We start from the raw sequence: 25,603 nt of genomic DNA on the forward strand, positions 1-25,603 counted from the left end.
TTCTTTGCCGATATTGGAGCGCTCTTTGATGTTCCTAGCTAGCTTTCTTTTCTTGGTGACTCCTAGTTGCTAGTGGTATCACCTAAGTGTAACATTGAAGGTGGCTCTACAGTTACCTTTGTGGCTGGCTCCCAATTTTATTTCAACCTGTTTGCAGTATTCCATAGCATCCAGAAGATCCTCTGTGTACAAGCTGGCTTGCTTGTTGGATCATCCATGTTTGTTGAGGTTGGTGGAAGTGTGGGCATCTGTGCAGTGTTTGATTCTAATTGTTAAAGCTGTTGATATCCTTGTTGATATCTGTGTGGCTGGGTTGGTCCATGATGGGGACATTAACTCAATCAGATTTTGCCCCGGCTGCGGGTGGGTATGCTGACATTGGTTGGTGCATTGGTTTACGTTGTGATGATTTTGAAGAGGATGATAGAGTTTTCAGTCTATGTGTGGGGTAGGTTGATTTGTACTAGATGAAGTCAAAGGTGGTAAAAATGGAGTATGGTATGTGCTGCTAATTGGCTGAAAAATCACTGCATCGCCTGTCGGGTCCACACAGAGCCTGTTGCCTCTGCTCAGCTCATTATGAGTTATCCACACAATGTTCCTGGATGTCAACATATCTCCACTTCGCAGTGAAGAACCAAGGTTGTGCTCCTGGAAACTGACATATTGTTTGCAACATGGAAAGAAACAACGCACCACCTTTGCCACAGCAGAAAACCAGCACATTGCTTTACTTTTCAACGCATCTCCTTCTCTGCTGCCCCTCTGTGTCCTTATTTTTGACACATCCCAAGTACCGTGTGTTGAAAGGATACAACCATTTAAACCTTTAAAAAGTGATATCTTGACTTGTGCATATTGGATTTTTGTTGTTATGGTCTTATTTTATTCAGATAATTATTATCTATTTTCCTATACTGGTGTGGAGTACTTTTTGTGGTGTTTCATTGTGGTCAGGGTGCATACCTCTGCCAACCAAATTCCTAAAACTTGATAATCAAAAATTGTATGTATAGAATAAAAACTAAGGGGCATATTTAAGAGCCCCTAGCTCCACCTTAGCGCTCCCATAGCATCATTTTTTAATGCTAATGTGGCGGTAAAGTAGCTTTTCCATGCGCCCTACTTACAAAGTGGTGCAACACATGTATTGCACAACTTTGTAAACCCTTGTGCCACATTATGCCTGCACCAGGCATAATGTATGCAAGGGAGGGCAATCCAGCGCTAGGAGGCCTGCAAAAGTGGCACAGTGACATTTAACAGATTTCTCTGTGCCATTTTGGGTGTCATTTCTAATGCTTGCTTAGAGCAGGTGTTAAAATGATACTCCCATAGAAACCTATGGGCCCCTTGCACTTTGCTACATTTGACTAATTATTCATTTTTTTGCATTATAAATATGGCACAACCACAGTGTCGTTAGCGGCCAGTAGGAAGGGTGCAGAAAAACTGGTGCATCTGCTCTGATGTTCCACTTTTTCTTAAATATGGGCCTAATTATGAAGAAAAACTATGCATTATTTTTTACTGTAACTGTGAATCATGACAACAGGTAATTCTGAGAGAGCTTTTTTCAGAAAGTACAACAGTAGAAATCTGAAAATATAGTCAAATTCAATAAATAACAGAAAATGTCCTACAGCCATGTGCTTCTCACTTTCTCCCAATTAAAGAGGTACCACACATGTGAGTGGATCTACCACTTGGGATATAAAAGTGTAAAACCAGGAGCATGTTATGAACACCAAAAATCCTTCGTAAGTGGTTGACAATTAGGATGTGGACAAATGGAATGTTTGGGCCTAGGTTTACCTCCATCGGATCAACTTACCAATCCAAAACATTTCGGAAAACTAGAGTTCAGAGAATCCAGGCTATTGCAGTTATGTGGATCACAGTAATTTGTTTTATCCAATATCTCCTGCAAGCATCAGTCTTATGGTACAAAAAAAAAACTAATTTACAAGGTTTAACACATTGTTGCGTTGCAGCAGCGATGCATCAACATTCCTTGTGCTGTGTCAATATAGGTCATGATGCCATGGATGTGTTATATTTACAATATAAGGTACCATGGGGTAAGGACCCAAGGATACATTACAAATTCTGATGCGTCAGTGGGAACTTTACTGCAACACATCATACAAAAAAATGGTGCATTGTTGACGTCGGCCTAACAACCAATGCAACTTCAGCAATGCATACAAAATCAGAGGTGATGCATCAGTTCTTACTGATGGAAGTAGCCTGTTGTGTGGGGACCAATGTAAAAGACTGTGAAATAGTGGAATAGCACCTTGTACATTCTTACATCGGTCCTGGATGTTATGCATGCAGTATGGCTTTGTGCCAAATTGCAGGGGCATAGTCTACTTATGAGTATGTAGAGACCTGAGTATGTATGACAAAGTGAGTGACAGTGTAATGTGAGTGAATGCCAGTATATGTTCTAATGTTAATTGGCAGTACACAAATTACATACCTTATTTGTGTACTTAATTGTTTTCCTTTGGAGTACACTGCCTGGACTTTGGGACCCATTGCTCAATAGAGAAGTTAATGTTCTGGGCCTTCCCTTACACAGAGTTCACAATGTGTCATAGGCCCTCATTACAACCTTGGCGGTTGGCAGAACACTGGCGGTAACACCTCCAACAGGCCGGCGGTGTTCCGCCAGCATATTATGGCCGGTCCATCCAATATACCTCCAGGCTTCCGCCGGGCGGTCGTAAACCCCAGGGCAGTGCTGCAAGCAGAGCTGCCCTGGAGATTATGGCCCTCATTATGACATTGGCGTAAGTGCCGCTTACAGCCATGCTGACTGTCACCAAAATACAGAGACCGCAGTGGTATACCGCTACGCGTATTATGACCCACACGTAGAAATCCGCCACTATACAGACACACACACAAGTCCGCCAGCCCAAAGGTCAGTGATAAATTGCCGGTAGCAAAACCCACACTGTTACGCCAACAGATCTACGCCCACAGCATTATAACCCACAAATCACTGCGGTGGACATTCAACCGAGGTAAACCATTGGCGGTATATACCGCCACGCTTAAAATACACACACACATTCAAAACAACACCATGTTGGACAATTCAAACAACACACACCTGACACCCATACACACACCACAACCACACACTCACACCACTATAAAACACACACCCACATTACCCACAACCCTTTACCACTACAAACAATTTACAACAGTGAGAGAGACATGCCAGGAGCACCCACAGAACCAGAGCCACAGAACACCATCACCCATACACCATCCACCCACCTCATAGGACACACCCAAACACATCACCCCACACACCCTCACACACACCACTCACACTATACCCATGGCACCACAAAGACACCCCAGATTCTCTGAGGAGGAGCTAAGGGTCATGGTGGAGGAAATCAGCCGGCTGATTTCAGATCAGAGGTGCAGCAGACATCCATTGCTAGGAAGATGGAGCTATGCAGAGAGTCATGGACAGAGTCAACACCGTGGGACAGCACCCAAGAACAAGGGATGACATCAGGAAGAGGTGGAACAACTTACTGGGGAAGATGCGTTCCATGGTTGCAAGACACCTGATAGCTGTACAGAGGACTGGCGGTGGACCCTCACCTCCTCCTCCACAACTAACAACATGGGAGTAGCAAGTCTTGGCAATCATGCATCCTGAGGGCCTGGCAGGAGTAGCAGGAGGACTGGACTCTGGTAAGTCAAATCTTTACTACTTTCACCCCCCTACCTGCATGCCATTACATAACCCCACTCTCACCCCATCACCCACAACCTCACATATACCCCACCATCACAACCCACCCATCCAAGTAACCAGCACTGCATGCACCAGCAATGCATGGACACTACTCACAGCCTTGCATGGACACCCATCACCACAGCATGCACACTAGTGACAATCACTTAGCCAACCAAATTACAACTCACACAAGCCAAAGCTGCCTTGCTAATAACAACCATAGAGGGAAACATACCCATGCACAAGATGTCACACTGCTTTTACATACCCACAGGACCCCCACACAACATCACCGGAGAGGAGGTGCCAGCAACATCCAGTCCCCCCCCGAAGAGGCCCACAGTGATGACAGCAGCTTTGCACGCCTGGATATGGATGACCAGCCTGGCCCATCAGGGACCTCTGGGCAGTCAGTTGCCTAGGAAAACTCCCATACCACCACAGAGCCTCCCCGCTCAGGAAACACCAGCACAGTACCCACCCATCAGGCCCATACCACTGTCCCCAGGACACGTCAATCAGCAGTGTGTCCACCACTGCAGGGACCCCAGGCAACCTCACAAACACAGGATGATCAGGGACCTGGGGTCAATGGCAGTGGCCACACGGTTCAGGGGACAAAGGCACAGGACAACAAGGAAGCTAGGAGGACTGCTGTGTGACGGGGGAGGACAGGCCCAGGGAACTGACTCTCCACGAGGCACTCACCAACATCCTGGGAGCATACCACCAACAACAGGCCAACAGCACCCCTCCCCCTGCAGAAGGAGAAACACCCCACAAACTGTCCCTACCATCCAGGCAGAAGCCAGAGAACATTGCAAGACCCTGCCAGGAAATAAGTCACTCCTGATTGTCACCCTTGTGTCCCGCTCTGTTACCCTGTCCACCTTGAACTGCCATTGCTCCACTTCCTATGCCTCCTTGGGCAATGCACCTGTGATACAAATTGACTTGACCCTATCTTGAACTTTCCTCCACCATCACACAAGCCCATTGCACATCCCCATTTACATTGCAAATGGACTGTACAGTGATGTATAAATAGTTATGACCTGTAATGTGCTGCAGTCAATACACCAGGAGCCACAGGAGGGCACAAATATCTGCAAATAGACATGCTAAAGGGTACAATAAGGGGCCATAGTAGTGGGAACAGCAGCCAGCCACTGAAAATATACAACACAAAACTGCAAAGGAAGGTGAAGTTACAGTGTCTTACCTGTGTGTCACTGGAAGTACTGTTGAATTATAGTTGTTCTGTTGTCCTCATCCTCTTCCTCTGCCTCCTCTTCGTTACTGTCCACAGGCTCCACCACTGCCAAACGACCATCTCCAGCCTCACCCCCCTGCAGAAAAGGCAACATGCAACGATGATCTGGCAGACCTTCTTGGGTGAGTAGCACAGGGATCCACCTGTCAGATGGAGGCATCTGAACCTGGCCTTCAGGAGGCCAATGGTGCACTCAATGATCTTCCTTGTTCGCCCATGTGCCTCATTTTAACGTTCCGCTGCCCTTGTCCTGGCATTCCTCACTGGGGTCAGTAGCCATGAGCTTGGAGTAACCAGAGTCACCAATAAATATCGAGAGATACCTGTTAGCCAGACACTTACCCTTAGGGCCAAACACACCCATATACCAACAGACAGTGGGTAGGGACAATAGGCTCACATATTAGCCACACCCTATGCCTCTGGAGTTGAGCAATCGCATATGGAATGCTGCTAATTCCTTAGGATAGATGCGTCATGCACAAATCCAGGATACTTTGCATTGACATGGGAGATGTACTGGTCCGCCAGGCACACTATCTGCACATTCAGAGAGTGAAAGCTCTTTTGATTTCTGAACACCTGTTCATTTCTCGAAGGGGGACAAAGGTCATATGTGTACCATCAATAGCACCAATGATGTTGGGGATATGTCCCATTGCATAGAAGTCAGCCATCACTGAGGCCAAATCCTCCATTTGGGGGAACACAATGTAGCTGTGCATGTGTTTCTTCAGGGCAGACAACACTCTGGTCAGCATGTTTGAGAACATAGGCTGTGACATCCCTGATGCCATGGCCACTGTCACTTGGAAGGAACCACTTGCCAAGAAATGGAGCACTGATAGGACTATCACAAGAGGGGGGATCCCAGTGGGGAGACCGATAGCTGAGATCAGATCTGGCTCCAATTGGCACACAGCTCTTGAATTGTGGCCCTATCAAGTCTGTAGGTTAGGATAATGTGCCTGTCCTCCATTGTTACCAGGTCCACCAGGGGTCTGTACAGGGGGTGTTTCTCCATCTCCTATTCATCCTCAGCGGTCGATCTCTGGGTGAAAAACGGTGAGCAGATGGTCATATTCAATGATATCCTCAGAGTAAAATGCCTTGCATTTTGTGACAGAAACAGTATGTGAACGTGTAGGTCTGTTAATGTGTCTGTCTGCTGTGATGCAGTTATGTGCCATGGCCTGTTCCTCCCTGAAATGGCGGCCACCTGACCTGGGAGGAGGTACAAGTGGAAATGAGGTAATTCCGCTGACATTTTGTGCCGTTGAGGGAGGTGGTCAACGACCGTCATACAACACCTCATTGGTTGTCATTGGGGCCTATGGGTTCCAGTAGCCAATGGTGATGTACGCCGGTGGTGACGGTATGCACCGCTGAGGACTTGACTGCCATTTTCTATCTGTTCACTCACTTGCTACCTGACCTTCAACAGGAGAGGAGCTACACTGCAGGTGCTGCTGTGACCTGTGTCTGGAAGCGACCATGGCTCGAGTGCCTGGGGAAAGGGTTCCTGCCTTCACTTCGGAGGAGTTGGAGAGACTATTGGATGGGATCCTAGCCCAGTACTGTTTACTTTATGGTCGTCAAGACCAACAGGGGAGTACACTGTGAGCATGATGCATGCGGCATGAATGCATGGAGTGCTGTGTGGGGGGAGTGGATGAGGGGTCCTGGGCAGAGTGCTGCATGTATGGTAGGCAATGTCTGCGTTAGGCAATGGGAGGGATATGGTGGGCCATGAGTGTAACAGGGTGGACGGTATGACTAATACCTTTTTCTATGTATCTTTTTCTACAGGTCAGCACCCATCACAAATAGGGTATTTGGTGTGCGATCCCCAAGGACATGCGGACCCTGGGGGTTTTTGACAGGTGGAGCACCCACTGTCCCAAATGGTGGGAGGACCTATGCTGCGGAGCAAAGAAGACGGTGGAGGCCCAGCTGGGGATGGCCCCCCAACAAGGAAGTGGTGCCCATCATACCCTGACCCCCACTGATGTTCTGAATCTTGGCAGTGGCCTATCCAGAGTTCGATGGGCGCTGGAAGGCATCACAGCAGCCACAAGGGGGTGAGTACAGTTTCAGAATCAAAAAAGTACGCCTGTTGAGGTGTTATCTGGGTGGGGGATGTGGGTCTGTGGGTGCCCCTCAGCCAGGACGAACATGGCAGTGTAGGCTCCATGATGGGCAGGCTCAGATGCACTCCAAACCCAAATATGCTAGTGGGCATCTACTACTGGGCAGGGTCCTGTGGGTTTCAGGTGTGCTGCTATTGGCATTAGGCATTGTACCCCATGGCCTGGTGACTAGCATTGTAACTGGTAGTGCATGATCTAGTGCATAGGGCTGTTCCTTTTGTGTTGGAGTTGACAAAGTGTATCCTTTGTCTCTTCCCCCCCTTTTTGTTTTGTCACCCTGTCCTTGTGTGCATTAGTTAGCATCATCTGGCAGAGGAGCAGAGGCACCGGCGACAGAGGGAGCTGCATCTCACATGGCCCATGAGGCCGAATCCATCGACGGTGGGGGCACCAGTAGGACAGAGGGCGAGGTGACTGGAGGGGACAGTTCGGACAGTGACACCTCCTCTGATGGAAAGCTGCTTGCTGGTGTCAGACACCTCTGTGGCCACCCCAACTACAGGTACACCTGCCACCACTGTACCAGAACCGCCCTCCCAGCAGCCCCTCAGCGTGTTTCCCGTGCCCACTCACCCAGGAGGGTGGGCATCTCCTTTGCCCCAGGCACCTTAGGCCTTCCCCAGTCAGCCCTGCTGCCCTCAGTGAGGAGTCTAGTGACCTCCTACGATCCATCTCTGTTGAGCAGTCAACCATTGTGAATGCCATCCAGGGTCTAGCAGGGCATTTGCAACAAACTAATGCATTCATGGAGGGCATTCACTCTGGCATGGCGGGCCAACAAAGATCGTTCCAAGCTCTGGCCAACTCCCTGATTGCAGCCATTGTCCCTGTCTCTAGTCTCCCCCCTCCAACTTCCTCTACCCAGTCCCATTCCCTCAAACCCAGCCTATCCCATGCACACCTTCAGACCAGCATTCACCTAAATCAACACACAGAATTGGCTCAGGCAAACACAAGCACCACACTTCATCCCACAGGCACTCACACAAGCACCATCCAGATACAGACACACCAACATCCACTGCCTCCACTGTGTCCCCCTCCTCCTCATTGTCCACCTCCCTCCCAGTAGCGTCTCCACTCACACCTGCATGCACTACATCCTTATCCACTACCTCCATCACCATCACGCCTATCACTACACGCCCCTCACTGACAGTCACCAACCCCATATCCATGCACACGTTCCCTGTGTCCTCTGCCACTGTGTCTGTGCCCCCTCCTCCCAAAGTACACAAACGCAAGCACTCAGACACCCAACAGCCATCCACCTCATGACAGCATCCAGCCCATGCACCTGCAGCCAAACACAGCAGACAGATGTCTCCTACCACCACTCCCTCTTCCTCCACTCCCAAATCTTCACCCTCTTCTAGCCCCAGTGTCCCTAAAAAACATTTCCTGTCCACCCTTGACTTATTCCCTGCCCCTCCCCCCGTCCTTCACTTCGGGCCAGGATGGTCAGGATACAGGATAGCACCTCAGCCACCCAGTCCACGGCCACTGTCATTTCTGCAGCCACTGCAGTTGTGGGAGGCACCATGAAGAGACCCATCCACACAGCTAGTGTGCCAGCACCAGCTGCCAAGGGCAAAAAAGGAGCCCCAGCTGGAAAACACGAGGAGGCACCACCAGCTGGCAGAAGATAGGAGCCACCACCAGCTGGCAGAACCAAGGAGGCACCACCAGCTGCCAAGGGCAGGATGGGAACGCCAGCTGCCAAGGGCAATGAAAAAGGCACAGCCACCGCAGGCAGGATGGATCTGCTGCCTGGTGCAGCATCTGGGCCAAACAACACCATCCATGGCACTTCAGCCATCAGAGGCTGCGGGGAAAGGGCTGGAGACTCCCCCACCACTGGCAGCACCGCCGCCAGTACCATCAACAGCACCGCCACCTGCACCGTCACCAGCACCACTGCCAGCAGCAGCGGCCCCAGTGGGCAGCTGTCTGAGGCTGCGGGGGAAGGGCTGGAGCCTCACCCCACCACTGCCAGCACCGCTGGCAGCACTGCCACCAGCACCGCCACTTGCACTGCCACCTGCACCACCACCAACACCACTGCCAGCAGCAGCAGCCCCTGTGGGCAGCTGTCCAAGGCTGTGGGGGAAGGGCTGGAGCCTCCACCCACCACTGGTAGCACTGCTGCCAGCACCACCACTGCCACCACTGAGCAGCTGTCACCACCGGAGGGTAGTGTGTATTTGTGCCTCCATGGGCTGCAGTGCGTCCTGGCTCCTGCAACAACTGTAGGTGTGACACACAGGTGAGAGACTGTGACCTTGTACCCTCCAAGATCTGCATCACTGGGCACAAGGCCCCCTTCAGAACCAGTGGAAGAAGGCACTCACTCACCCCCTCCTTGGCAGGATGAAGCACACTGGGCACAAGGCACCCTCCAGAACCAGTGGAAGAAGGCATCCACTCACCCCCTCCTTGGCATGATGAAGCACACTGGGCACAAGGCCCCCTCCGGAACCAATGGAGAAGGCATCCACTCACCCTCTCCTTGGCAGGATGCAGTACACTGGGCACAATGCCCCCTCCGAAACCAGTGGAGAAACCATCCACTTGAGAGACTGTGGCTTTGCACTCCCCAGGACCAAGCAGTGGGCAAACCACCCACTAGAGAGACTGTGGCTTTGCACTCCCCAGGACCAAGCAGTGGGAAAACCACCCACTAGAGAGACTGTGGCTTTGCACTCCCCAGGACCAAGCAGTGGGCAAACCACTAACTAGAGAGACTGTGTCTTTGCACTCGCCAGCACCAAGCAGTGGGAAAACCACCCACTAGAGAGACTGTGGCCTTGCACTCCCCAGGACCAAGCAGTGGCCAAACCACCCACTAGAGAGACTGTGGCATTGCATTCCCCAGGGCATCACAGAGAGCATGTAACCCCTCCAGGAGCAGTGGAGTTGTATAATCTTCCGGCTGAGGTGCCCCCCTTCCCCTTCCCCTGAGATGCCTGTGTATTTTCGACCTGATGCACCAGCAGTAATCTCTCCGTATTGAGGCAGGAGTCAAGTGTGGCCTTTGCCTATGTGATATGGCCCTTTGGGCCACGGACATTTTGGACTGGGCATTGTCCCACCATTTGTATATATTGTAGATACTGTTTTGTGCTTTGAGGACGTATTTCTTGAACTTTATATTATTACACTGGCTTTACTCACTTTCTTTTGTCCTTGCGTAATTCCTGAGGGGTACGGGGTGGATGTGTAATGTTGATGCATCTGTTCGTGTGTCTGGTGTTGGGGGTGTTGCTTGTTGTGTGTGTGTGTCACTCTCTTTTTCCTCCCCTTCCCATGTGTGCTAAGTGCAGTACTTTCCGTGGTCATCTTCACCGCCGTTCGTGTTCCTGGTGTAGGAGGAGGTATACCAGCATGGGAAACACCTGTAGTTTGGGCTCCATGGCATCGTGCTTCTTCATTGAGTTTCCAGAGGTGAGTCGTTTCCCTTTTGTGTTCAGTTTCTGTCATGCTTTTGATGGCGTTGGTACCACCCTGGAAAAGATGGTGGATTGGCTTGTTGTAATAGTGTGAGCGGTACATTGGCTTCCGCCTGGCTGTTGGCGGTTACCGCCTCGGTGCTTGTTGCTACCGCCGTGGCGATCGGTGTGTTAAAGTGGCTGTCTGTGTTCGCGATTTCCGCCATGGTCATAATTCCATTTTTTTAACCGCTGGTATTACCGCCGCTTTATCACCGACCGGCAGGGTTGTAATGAGGGCCTATGAGACCCCAACCACCAGCCTGTCCATGGTGGTAAACACCACTATGGAAAGGCTGGCTGGAAGGGGGACTCGGGGTGCCCCTTGGGGGCCCTGCATTGCCCATGCACTTGGCATGGGCAGTGCAGGGTCCCCCAGGCACAGCCCCATCGTGTATTTCACTGCCTGAATTATGGGCAGTAAAATGCGCGACGGGTGCAGCTGCACCTGCTGCACATCAACATTGCGGCATGTTGGCTCCTGCGGCTTCAAGTTGTAATGAGGGCCATAGTCTTGCTGCAGTGGAAGATGATATTATAGGTGCCATGATCCAAGGTTGGTCAAGGGGTCCTACAGCATGATTGTCACGTGTAGACCCTTCATTGCTAGAGGGGATGTGAAATACAGACATATCTTGGTGTGTGAAGTGACCTCAAATGGTCAGATTGCTGTTACAAAACCACCACATCAGTTCCTACGCCTGGGATATGGAGGTGTAAGAATTTGAATGCATTCCAGGCTTAGTGTGATGCATCGTAAAGATCTGTCATATCTAAGTGGGTTTTGAAGAGGGAACGCCTATCCCGCATTTGTTTTAAACTGCGTGGGGCAGGAGGTTCCAGCACAGGTATTTTTTGACACAGGCCATCAGAAAATGACAAATTGTGCCTAATGTGTTGTTTTGTAAATATTGGGCAATATGGAGCAAAGAATGTGCCATTGATGCATCAAAAACATAATGCAACAGTGGTGCAAGTTCCTTGTAAATAAACCCCAGAGTTCCTTTTCAAATTTCAAACCAACAACAATAGTCCTATCACTTAGCAATCCCACTCTCATATTGTTTTTCTGATGCAAAGCACACCTTTCATGTCTTATTAGAGCCCTCACTGAGACAGGAAATACATAAAACATGAATGTAAAGGGCATATGAGTTCCTCATAATAAGGTTGATTTTTGGTATGTGGCTAGCTGCTGCTCCAGTAAAGTCTAACGACCCCAGACCTTTCTGAAAACTAGAGACCAAGGGAGTCAAGAGTGGCATTGCTTGTGTGGATAAATATGGTACTGGAATTACGTTTGCCATTTATTCAGGGAAAAACAAGGTGGGAAAGTTTATTGGGTACACACCAGGTATTTCTCCATGTGGAGGTGAGACTGCAGTATTCCAACCCCTAGTTTTGTATTTGTGACACTTTTTTGTTTAAGTTAATACATGAATAAATATCTTAATTTCAGGTGTTTCTGAGACAGACAGACAGAGAGAGAGAGAGAGAGTGAAAGAGAAAGAGAGAGAGATTTCTTTATTGTGTGTAGCAACCTTATTGCAATATAAAGTATTCTGAATGCAGATGTGACATAAAGAGACATAAGGAGTCCATAGACTAGCATAATAAATTACAATATTCAGTTCAATATTCTGTGCGCACACGCCAAACCGACAACAAAACAATTGCAGTACTTCAGAATATAGCTAAGTAAATATATCAGCCACAAGAGAATGCTAAATGAACCTTGATTATTAAGCTCTCAGTTTATCCGTCTTCCAATTTCCCTACTTTTTCGAAAAGATCTTTAAACTATTTACTAAAAATCACTACCGGAGTGCACGTTTATAGCGTGGGTCTTTATGTGGGTTGATGGATAGTCTTATTTCCTTGGACGTCATTGTTCACTATGTATCTGAGTTACTGCCAAAGATTGTAATAAATTCACATCATATTTTCACAACCTCTGGCTGCCACTGAAGGTCGTATTGGATATGAAATTGGCAGCAATCTGCAGCTAAACAATTGCTCTGTTTTCAGGGTTTCACTCAAAGCCGTAGTTTGTCAATTAGCTAATGTTGAACATGGAGTTATGCTAATTTGCTGTAAAATGTAAATGTTTCTTGATTTATGTCATTCGAAAATGATTTCATATCAAAGATTTACTTAATGCATTGAACAGATTCCATGTCTGTTTCGCTGAAAACAGCCCATTGGCCCATGGGAATAGTCTGTGAAGACAGGTACTTTCAATGATTAACTGTAGATTATCGATTTAATATTGGCTGGATAGGAAACAATGCATGTTCACCTTCGAAGCATCGTCTGAATATTCGGTTTAGAGACGAACTAGGACTTACTCTGCCCAGTGGCTGAATACACGTGCATTGGAGTATATGCTATAAAAGACTTATGGCCTGATTTAGATATTGGTGGAGGGTGGTTACTCCATCACAACGGTGAGGGATATCCCATCCGCCAAAATATAAATTCAATGATATAGTGGGATATCTGTCCATGTTGTGATGGAGTAACCCCTTCATCAAAGTCCAAATCAGGCCCTTAGGGTCTGATTTAGATATTGATGGAAAAGGTACTCTGTGCAAAAAATCAATAACTCCCTAGCTCAACCCATGGGGTTTGTGTGCAGGGCCTGTGCTTGGTGGGGTTGCTGGGTGAATATAATGAAATACAACTTTTTGTGTATGTTAAACGACCCTAGAAATTTATTGGAAGAACCAAAGGTTGCATGATGGTATAGTTAGTTGTTGAAATAATACAAAAATTAAAGTTTGAAACCTCAAAAAACACTGCCATTTTCAAAGTCAGTTTTCCCATTATTTCAATGCCTATGTATAACATCACTTTACTTTCTTTGTTTTTTCAGTGAATATTATATGTATACACATACAGTCACACACAGGCACAAAACACCTCTCTCCACACATACATACTGGTTCTGGAGGGGGACTTGTGCCCAGAGTGCATCACTCACCCCGTGACGGTCCCAGTTGCGTCAGTGCCCCTGACGGTCATGGGCTAGTGGTGCTTGAATTGGCGGTGCCCTGTTCAGCTGGGCTTGAGTTGGCGGTGCCCTGTTCAGCGGTGCTTGAGTTGGCAGTGCCTTGTTCAGCGGTGCTTGATTTGGCGGTGCCCTTTTCAGCGGTGCTTGAGTTGGCGGTGCCCTGTTCACCGGTGCTTGAGTTGGCGGTGCCTTGTTCAGCGGTGCTTGAGTTGGCAATCCTTCATTGCCCAGCTGGGCTGTGGCTGGCGGTCGTTCATTGGGCAGCTGGGCTGTGGCTGGCGGGGCTTTCCTGGGCAGCTGGGCCGTGGCTGGCGGGGCTCTCCTGGGTAGCTGGGCTGTGGCTGGCGGGGCACTCCTGGGCAGCGAGGATGGGGCTGGCGGGGCCCTCCTGGGCAGCGAGGATGGGGCTGGCGGTGGACTCCTGTGCAGCGAGGATGGGGCTGGCGGTGGCCTCCTGTGCAGCGAGGATGGGGCTGGCAGGGCCCTCTGAGGCAGCGGAGCTTCTCCGCCAAGCTGCTCCTCCCAGACTTGACGGGTATCTTGTGCCCCTTCCCCACCTTGGGAGGAGTCACAACTGAGTCCACACTCCCACCGGGACCCCTGGGAGCGGCTTTGGTGCCTGGAGTCTTCCCCCTCTCCCGCCGGGCACTGGCCATCTTCTGGTGCTTCACAGGGGGGGGAATGGCTGTGCTGTGGCTCCATGCCACACTGGCTGTGCCGGTGGCAGGTGCAATCCACATACCTGTGACAACAGGCACCACTGGTCCCGAAGATGTTGTGGCTGAGGTGCTACTTCGGGACCTATGAGTTGGACGGGGGGTGGGATATAGGTCAAGGCTGGACAGGAAACGTTTTTGGGACACACTGGGACGGGTAGCTGGAGGGGGTTTGGGAGTGGAGGAAGAGGTGGTGGTTGTAGGAGGTGTACGTTTAGTAGCTTTGGGTGCAGGTGCATGTGCTGGAGGCTGTCGTGAGGTGGATGGCTGTTGGGTAGGTGTGTGTCTGCATTTGTGCAGCTTGGGAGGGGGCGTCACAGACACTGGGAGAGGACACAGGGGACGTGTGTATGGTAGTGGGGGTGGTGACTGCACGTGATCGGGGTGTGCTGGTGGGTGTGCTGGTGAGGGACGTAGTGGCTGTGGAGGTAGTGCATGCAGGTGTGAGTGTAGACGAGACTGGGAGGGATGAGGGAGACGACGACGAGGGGGACACAGTGGAGGCAGTGGATGTTGGTATGTCTGTATGTGTGTGATGCTTGCGTGAGTGCCTGTGGGATGTGTGGTGCTTATGTTTGCCTGAGCTTCCCTTGTGTGGTGAGGTGTGTGTAGGCTGGTCTGATGGTGTGCTTGGGATAGGCAGAGGTACAGGGGATTGGTTCTGGGTGGAGGAAGTTGGAGGGAGGAGGCTAGACACAGGGACAATGGCTGCCATCAGTGCTGAGGCCAGAGTTTGAAAGGCTGCCTGACCAGAATGAATGCCCTCCAGGAATGCATTTGTTTGTTGTAACTGCCTTTCTACACCCTGGATGGCATTCGAAATGGTAGACTGCCCAACAGTGAGGGACCTGAGGAGGTCTATGGCCTCTTCACTGAGGGCAGCAAGGGTGACTGGGGCAGGGCCTGAGGTGCCTGGGGCGAAGGTGATGCCCACCCTCCTAGGTGAGCGGGCACGGGGTGAAGGCTGAGGGGCTGCTAGGAGCGCGGTGCTGATAGGGGGGGTGGTGGCTGTACCTGTAGGTGCGGGGGGCACAGATGTTGCCGCCACAACAATGGAGCTCCCATCAGAGGACGAGTCCGTGTCGCTGGTTTCAGCTACTGTCCCCGCCGTGGTGCTCTCCTCGCCCTCGGTCCCACTGGTGAATTATGAGTCCGTAGTGTGGCCCTGCATGGCCATGTGGGATGCAGCTCCCTCGTGCTCCGGTGCCACTGCTCCTCCGCCTGATGAAGCTAATGCACACAAGAACAGGGAGACCACAAAAAAGGGGGGGAAACATAAGAAAGACATGTTGAGTGCATGGATTACCGCTACCGTTGGCAGAGAAGACAGACACAGAAGACCCCTGCACTACGTCGCGCTCTTGGGCTCTACAGTGCAATTCATGGGAAATGGCCTACAAGGCTATGGACGACATCTGCACACATAGATGACACAGGTGCATGACTAGGTGTACTTGGCACTCTACAGAGGTGGGGGACCACAGGGACATGCCTTACGGAGGGGCCTAGCCTGCGGAACTCGCCCTGGCCTAGGGAAACCCACTGCCCTCCTCCCCCACCCAGACACCTCCACTGTGCACAAAGTCAGAAGAATGAGAGTGTACTCAACCCCTTGTGTCTCCTGTGATGCCCTCAAGCGCCCATCCAACTCTGGGTTGGCCACCGCCAGGATCCTGAACAACAGGGGGGTCATGGTTCGACGGGCACCCCTCCCACGTTGGGAGGCCATCCCCAGCTGAGCCTCCGCCATCTTCTTGCTCCAGCGGCGAATGTCCTCCCATCTTTTCCAGCAGTGGGTGCTCCGTCTGTGGTGGACCCCCAGGGTCCGGACGTCCTTGGCAATGGCACGCCAAATATCCTTCTTCTGGTGGGCGCTGACCTACATGACATGTACAGGGGAAGAAGAGAAGTCATTACCAACTGCGCCGTCATAGTGAGTGGCCCCCATCCCTACCCTTGCCATGTGGCACATGTACCCACCGTCTTTCATGCATGCAGAACTCTGCCCCCTTACTACTTACAACCAGCCCTCTCCACACAGGCATAGCCCATACAACATGCTCCTTGTGTACTTACCTGTTGGTCTGGAGGACCGTAGAGTAGCGTGTACTGGGGGAGGACCCCATCGACGAGCTTTTCCAACTCCTCCGATGTGAAGGCAGTGGCCCTTTCCCCAGATGCACGAGCCATTGTCTCTTCCAGACCGAGGTCACAGCAGCACTTGCTGTGTAAGTCCTCTCCTATCGAAGATCAGGTATCGAGTGATTATACAGATAGAAAATGGCAGTCACGTCCGCGGTGGTCATGTCCTGTGGCGGTGTGTACCATCATTGCCGGCGTACATCGTCATTGGCTCCTGGGACCCATAGGGTCCAATGTTAACCAATGTAGCATTGCGCCACGGCTTCGACCGCCTACCGCGACGGTGTACAACGCCACATCCCATTGTCCCACTTTAGAGGTCAGGCAGCCGCCATTTCAAGGGCACACATGGCCTAATTTCAAAATGCGTCACACATACCTAGGCCTAGTCTCACCACACATACAGGCCACATTTTGTGTATGATGGGTGTTCTGTGTAGACTGTGGGTACACACCTCTGAGTTTTTTGACTCTGTGGTCACTGTTATCCTTCATAGGCACCGTCCGCTGCGACATGTGAGGAGATGGCGGAATCCTCCGGTGTACCGACCGCTGGTGGACCTGTCGACAATGGAGGAAAGAAATTTGATTATCACTTACAGGTTTGACCGTGCCACAATCCAGGAACTGTGTACCCAGTTGGAGCATGACCTGATGTCAGCAATCCGCTATCCCATAGGAATCCCCCCTTAAGTGCAGGTGCTGTCAGTGCTCTATTTCCTTGCAAGTGGGTCTTTTCAAACAACTGTGGCCATGGCATCAGGGATGTCCCAGCCTATGTTTTCCAACGTGTTGTCCAGAGTGTTGTCTGCCCTGCTGAAACACATGCAGAGCTACATCGTTTTCCCTCAGGTGGAGGATTTGCCTACAGTGAAAGGTGACTTCTATGCCCTTGGACATATCCCCAACATCATAGGTGCCATTGATGGGACCCATGTGGCTTTGGTGCCCCCCCCACAGGAGTGAACAGGTGTACAGAAACAGGAAGGGTTATCATTCCATGAATGTACAGATGGTATGTTTGGCAGACAAGTAAATCTCCCAAGTGAATGCCATGTTCCCTGGCTCAGTGCATAACGCCTACATCCTGCGGAATAGCAGCATGCCTTATGTGATGGGTCAACTCCAGAGGCACCGTGTGTGGCTATTAGGTGACTCTGGTTACCCCAACCTGTCAAGGCTACTGACCCCAGTGAGGAATCCCAGGACAAGGGCAGAGGAACGCTACAATGAGGCCCATGGGCGAACTAGGAGGGTGATCGAGTTGACCTTTGGCCTTCTGAAGGCCAGGTTCAGGTGCCTCCATATAACATGTGGATCCCTATTCTACTCACCAGAGAAGGTGTGCCAGAGCATCGTGGCCTGCTGTATCCTTCACAACTTGGCTTTGCGACGCCAGGTGCCTTTGAGGTCCTGGGTTTTTCAGAACCGGTACTGATCCGGTAACCCAGTGGTGCCAGGGTACACCCAAAGACCTCGGGTACTTTCCTGATTCAGACCACAGAAACTCAGAGTCTTCTAGGTGAAGTCAAAGATCGAATTTATTGGCTGCAACCAAGTAACAAGCGTCCTAGAAGTACAACAGCACGGTTTGTATGTTCTCAGGAGACTGTGTGTCAATGCAAAGTCAGGTTTCCTTATATACAGTTTTTTAAGCTTCAGGCAAACATTCTTGACATTTTGGTTGGTCATTCACATGTTTTCACTACAAAGGAAAAAACAGTGTCATGATGAAACCTCATATTTCATGTCATCCAACCCATAATAAATTACCCGGCAAGGCCTAGTATTTTACATCAGATAAATGTGGACCCCCAATAAAAACGGGCACCTCCCCCTCGTAAAGTAAGAAGAAGAAAAGAGCAGGTGCAGGTGTGAGCAAGATTAGGCAGGGTGTGTGAGCGATAATAAGGGTTTTAGGGCATGGTGTGCCTTGATGCTATCTGATTCGGCCACTGGGAGAGGGACTGACCAAACAGGTTTGGCCTGAGGCAATGGTTCCAGCTTGCCCAGGTCAGAGAAAAGTCAATCAAGGTGTACGTGCCCTTGGAATCAAATCTGACTGTATTATAAGCCTATGTGAGGGCAACTTTTAAAAATGGCTGCCGTGTATAAAATGGGAGCCACGAGTGCAGGACGAAAATGGCAATTTCGAGGTGAAAACGCTGCTGGAATTGAGCGAAAATGCTCATGCTTAGTGTACTAGTCATTATCGGTCTTTTGATACTAAAATCGTACTGCTGTGGCAAAGTAAATTACATGGGTCCAGAATTTTTAGAACCACAAACCCTCCTTTTGCCCTTACATAGGCAATAAACCTATTCTCATGCTAATCTGAGTCCAGATCTATGTTTCTAAAGTCGTTGAGATGTTGCTGTAACATCATCCTAGTATTTAGCTCGTCTCTTGGTGCAGGTTTCCTTATGCATGATGTAACACAGAGGCCACATATCGCAGGAGCACACTGCACGCATAGACAAAACAGGAAAAGAATGGCCAAGAACATCCCAATGACCATCAGTATCTTCCATCCCCATGCTGATATCAGTTCCCAGAACCATCCCATTAATGACCAATCTCCTCTATCTAAATGAATAGATTCGGAAATTCTATGCAGTTTGGAGATGGCCTGGTATACTGTTGGAGCGTTATCTGGGACAAAAACACAGCAACTCGATTGGATCAATGTACATACTCCACCCCGGTCTGCAAGTATGACATCTAATGCGACCCTGTTCTGAAGGGTCATAAGACGATCCGACTGGAGCTCAGCAGTCAAGTTACCAAGGGCACCAGCGGTTTCAGCCACGGTGGATTCAACCACTCTTATCAATTGCCTTATGCTCCTGCTGTTACCTATTTGTCCCCAGAACGGCAGAAAACCCTTTACGAAGTCCCCAAATTCTTGTCCTGCAGTGTCTTCTTCACTGAAGACGCCTCTAACTATCCTTGTCTTGTGGTAATCTGCCGCTGCCGTGTAGGTAGGGGGCAACAGGAACGAAACGAAGCATGTGCCCGAAAAGTCAGGGGGCAACCATGTAAAGGCTCTATCATGGCAGATGAAATAGGTACCCTTAGCTGCCAAGAGCGGAGGGGAGGTCTGAGATGCGAAGACATATGTCTCAGTGCAGATGCTTTCCCCTAGCTGAGCTCTGGGATTCTTGCCAGTACCTTGCAGACACAGGTGACCCTGATGGGGTACAACCCAAATCAGGGAAGATATCTTAGCTTGCTGTTACTCACTCATTGTGGCTTCATATCCGGTCATGTTCCATCCTATATATGCTATTGTCTCATCTCTGGGGATAGTCTCGTAGAAGATATTGTCCTTCATCATGTCTATGATACCTTTAACTAAAGTATTTTTCTTAGGGTTGTCTTCCGCAAAACGTAGGTAAAACGGGGGTAGTGTGCATAGATGAATATCGTTCTGAATGCCCACACGGAACCATTGTGGCTGAAAGGCAGGATCAGATAAGGGATACCTTTATCTGCTGTGTGAGGCATAAGGCCACACACCCAACAGTTAGTTGTATTTATCACTAGTTGGTGTTGGTGCAAAAGCTGGATGAAGGAGTTATTAATGAACTCTAGTCTCCTAGCAGATTCATGTTTAGGGAGGAGTTGAAAAGAATGTGGGGAAACAGTGGAAGGAGGAGGTGTAGACGAGGTAGTGGGTGCTAATATCACGTTAAAACAGAATAAAACATATCCTATAAAAAACATAAGTATACTAAATAACATAAAAATGCACAGCAGCAAAAACGGTTTCCTGGTTATCGTTTCACATATTCTCTTCTTGAAACTCAGTCTTTCAACATGTTCTCCATTTGGAAAGATTCCATCCTCTAACCGTTGCCGTTCGTGGCGGTTGGTTCACTTCACTTAGGAGTGTTCTGAATGTTCCAGGCCGCCCTAGAACAAACCAGACCTGTAGACCTTGTGTCCACAGGTTACCCCCCTAAGTCTTTTCAGCCATGATCCTACAGCTGAACCCGGATGGAGGTTCGAAAAAAAAAAAAAAAAAAAAAAAAAAAAATTATTTTCCATATTGGAGAACTTTGCTAAAGGGAAGAAAAGTAAACTGTTTTATTTGTCCTTTATTCTTGGTCGTAGATTATAACGGTTAGTCCCAGGTATCGTGTGGTCCTGAAAAAGGAGTTCAGGTTCTGTAGTGTCCAATCGAACTGACGGTGATACTGCTGATTGTAAAATGTCATCACTTTCTTTCTCAGTGAGTGTTCCTTTTATTCGTGCATCGCTGAAAGGCAGAAAACGTGGCACGGTTTCAGTCTCTGAGTCGGCGACACCTTCCTGGACCCACCGGTCATATGGCAGAGGTAGGGGTACCCTTTTGCAATGGGTCCCATGGATCCAGTGTTTCTTCCCTTCTACTTGAACAGCTGATCTTGTGGAGAGAAGAACGAGGTGCGGTCCGGTCCACCTGGGCTGCTCGTTTTTGGTTCGCTGAAAGTTCTTTATTAAAACCCAGGATCCAGGCTCAATGGGATGACCTGGAGATTCAGAGACCGGAGGCAGGGTGTCGTGGACCTGTTGATGTAAAACACGCAATTTAGCCGTCAATTCATACAGATAGTCAAGCAAAACAGGATGCTCTATCTCGCTAAACTTCTTGGGCCTGGGCACTCCCCATATATTGGCCGGGCGGCCAAAGACTATTTCATAAGGACTAAGTTTCACTCGTGAATGCACAGTCATTCTGGTTGATAGGAGTGATAGGGGTAGAGCGTCAGGCCATTTAAGACCAGAGCTCGCTTGTATCTTGGCCAATTTTAGCTTTAGAGTGCCATTATAGCACTCCACTAATCCAGCTGATTGGGGGTGATTTGCAGCGTGAAATTTTTGGTTTATGCCTAGCCCTTCGCATACTTTCTTCATCACTTGACCCACAAATTCACTTCCATTGTCACTCCAGATCATTCTGGGCAATCCGAATCTAGGGAAGAACTCTTTCACAATGGCTTTGGCTGTGGACAGCGCAGTATTGTCTTTTAGGGGATAGGCTTCCACCCATCTTGAAAAGGCACAAACAACAACGAGTACGTATTTTCAGTTGTTGCACCTCTCCATGTGGATGAAATCTAGCTGCAAAACCTCAAACAGATACGTAGGAGGTGCAAAATGACCAGCTGGAGTTGGGGTTCCTCTACCAGGGTTGTGTTTCAGGCATACCATGCAATTTTTAACCACATTTTCTGCGCACTTGGGAATTCCTGCATTTTGCCATACTGGGGCCAACAACTTACAAATCCCTTTCACACTGATGTGAGCCATTCCATGAGCCATTGTAACTACTGCAAGCACATACGCATCGGGTAGCAACCATCTTTGATGTTCTGACAACTCGACCCAACAACCATTCGCATCCAATTTACCCGTACTTTCTCTCCACACACTCAATTCTCTCTCTGTGGCTTCAGCTTGAATCAATTTCACGCTTTCTATCGTGTCTTCACACATTCCAACATCACCAATCCATCTTGCAGGGCCCGCGACATACATTCGGCTCATCACATTCCTTGCCGTTTCTTTTGTGACCTCGTCAGCAAATGCATTCCCACGACCAACATCATCAGTCACCTTTTTATGTGCGCTACACTTCACAATCGCAACTTGCAACGGTAAAGTAAGTGAATCAAGGAGCTCATTTACCAACTGACCATGCTGTATTTTAGTTCCAAGCGAGGTCAGGAACCCACGTTCCTTCCACAAACGCCCAAAACTATGGGCCACACCAAACGCATATTGGCTATCGGTATAGATAGTCACTTTCATTCCTTTTGATACTGTACATGCTCTTGTTAGGGCTATTAACTCAGCTGCTTGGGCTGAATTGTGTGGGATACGTGCAGCTTCAACAATCGTACACAAAGTTGTCACAGCATACGCCGCAGTCGTGTCACTATTTGTGAGCTTAAAGCATGAACCATCCACCCACAAAGTACCATCACTCTTTGCAAGGGGAGTGTCCAGAAGGTCTATTCTCCCTTTCGTTTCTTCTTCTGTTCTATGGAGACAATCATGTTGTTCAGAAGTATCTAACTCCGTCACAATTGGCAATAACGTAGCTGGGTTAAGTGTAGTGCATCTTTTTATATGTACATGGCTTGCTAACAATGTCAACTCGTAACCTGACAATCGAGCACTAGTTAAATGCTGTGTCTTGGTTCTGTTTAACAACGTGTCCACTGCATGTGGAACCATTACGATTAATGTGTTATTCATCACTAAACCAGCAGACTGTCGGATAGAAACAGCAGTTGCCGCTGCCGCTCTTAAGCAGCTTGGTAGTGCCTTAGCTACTGGGTCTAAGGTTGAAGAGAAATAGGCGCATGGACGCTCCCTGTCTCCAAACTGTTGTGTCAAAACTGCTAACGCACAACCTTCTTTCTCATGGACATACAATGTAAAAGGCTTGCTGTAGTTAGGGGTACCCAACACAGGAGCTGAACATAATGCATCACGTAATTCGACAAAACTTTTCTGACAATCTTCAGACCATGGGACGGGATTTGGTGTATCTTTACAAGTTAATGCCACCAAGGGTTTGGCTATTAACGAAAAATTAGGTATCCATTGTCTGCAATATGATGTAATACCCAAGAAAGCACGCACTTCTCTCTGTGTTCTTGGCACACTCATTGCTGCAACAGCCCTGATTCTCTCTGGGGTCAGTTGCTTCCCTCTTTCGAAAAGAGATGACCTAAATAGGTCACTTCTTTTTGACAATACTGTAACTTTGAAAGGGACTCTTTGTGGTGTAAATCAGACAAATGACGCAATAATGACAATGTTGCTTCTTTGCAGATCTCCTTAGTATCTGCAGCAACTAGCAAATCATCGACATATTGAATGAGAGTGGCGCCATCAGGTAACATAAGAGTGTCAAGTTGTGCTTTCAAAGCCTGACTATAGATAGATGGACTTTCACAATAGCCTTGAGGAGCTCTCTTAAATCTGAAGCTTCGTCCTCCCAAATTGAAGCCCAAAATGTCCCTGCTCTCTTCTGCAATAGGGATGCTGAAGAAAGCATTTTTCAGGTCTATCACTGAAAACCAAGTGGCTGAAGCTGGAATCATTGTCAACAATTCAGTGATATCGGGGATGACTGGAAACTGTGGCACAACTATTTTGTTCACCTCTCTAAGATCAATTACAAACCTATAAACATGTGGCTGAGTAGGGTCAGTATGCTTCAAGACAGGCAAAACAGGACTATTGCAAAAGTTGCCTCTTGTCTCTTCAATTACATCCTTCTCAATCAGATCACAAATAATTGCTAACAATGCTTTTTCCCCTTCACTAGAGATCTTGTATTGGGGAATACGTGGCATTTTAACATTGGCTTTTAATGTTATCACATATGGCTGAATTTCCAAAAGACCTACATCATTAGGTCCAGTAGCCCAAAGAGTATTAGGAAGAGACGAAAATTCTGGTGGAAATCTGTCCTTTGACAAATACATTGGTGAAACCACTTTCTTACCCAATGTGAGTTGCACTCCAGAAGGAGAGCAATACAATGTCGCATACAATCTCTTTAACAGATCTAATCCTAACAAGTTCTCGCCACAACCTGTCGTCAAAATAAGGGGTGTTTCAAATTTACAAGGTCCAACAGAAAGAGATATAGGGTTAGAAATCGGATTTCTAACTGGGGCACCGGAAAACCCTACTGATACATTTGTTTCGCCAGACAAAGGTGCGCCAGGGAGTTTTGAGTGCATAATAGAACTCTTGGTAGCACCAGTATCCAACAGAAAAGGTTCTGACACACCTGATGCAATCACCTTAACATAAGGCCCTCTCTGATCTACTGGAACTGAAACAACTCCCTCTCTTTGTCTATGGCTATCCTAGCAATCATTACTGTCCAAATGCTCATCCTCTGTATAGTAATCATCAGTACAGTACTGAGCCGTCCTACCAGATGCATTAACCTGTTGATCAAATCTGTTCATTGAGTTTTGAGGGAGGAATGGGCGCGCGCTCTGGGGAACATATCCACGTCCTCTTCCTCTAGGTGCTTGTGGAACACCTCGACTTCTTAAACCAGAAGTACCATTTGCGCGCTGTAGCAAAGCAGGGCAACTATACTTGAAATGACCCTCTTCCTTGCAATATGAACACTGATTGGGACCTACTGGTATACGTGGTTGAGCATACTCGGCTCTTTGCGAGTTTCTCTGAAACGGTTGGGGCTGATAGTTATTCTGATAGTTGTTCTGATAGTTACTCTGTGCACCACTATTTTGACCACCACGTGGCGGGTACGCTTGTTGTAACAGAACCTTCGTTTTCAATTCTTTAGTTTTCTTCTCTACTCTATCTCTCTCATCTTTATCTCTATTTTCGTAGTACTGTGCAGTAGCCAATATCTGTGCTGAAGAGGAAACTGCCCAAGAACTTTCTGAATCTTTTAACTTTTTACACAACTCAGGAAGCAGATTATGCACAATTTATCGACGAACAAACGTTGACCACCTTCCGTGCTCATATCTTGACCACTGTGGTCCACAAACGTTTCTTCAAACCTGGTGAAGAAATCTGATACCATTTCTTCTTTCTTTTGCTTATATGCAGACAATTTATCCCAGTTTACACGCATCGCAGGCATTATAGTTTTCATGTAATCAATAATCCTACCAGGAAGCTCTGTCACTAAAGGCTCAGGTTTAGCACCACCAATTTGTCGGGCATCTGCAGCAGCAATATTAGCCCATGTGTCACCTAACTCTTGAGCATGGCCTGTATGGCGAATCTTTCCCCATTAAGGCTGTGGAACAACATTCCCAAACAACATGTCTATGTCAGCTAAATTCATAATGCAAGACCCCGCAGTCTGTGACAATTCCTTGTAATACCCTGTAGGATTCTTACGGGGATCAGGTAATGTCTGCTTAAGGGCTAAAACTTCAGCTCGCTTCCATGGAACGTGTACCCATACACGCTGGAAATGAGGCAGGACAGCTGGATTAACATTTGGGTCCCCTTCCCTCCATTGTGGGGGAACTTCTCTCATGGG

This window comes from Pleurodeles waltl, chromosome 8 (assembly GCF_031143425.1).
Source record: "Pleurodeles waltl isolate 20211129_DDA chromosome 8, aPleWal1.hap1.20221129, whole genome shotgun sequence".
Lineage (NCBI taxonomy): Eukaryota > Metazoa > Chordata > Amphibia > Caudata > Salamandridae > Pleurodeles > Pleurodeles waltl.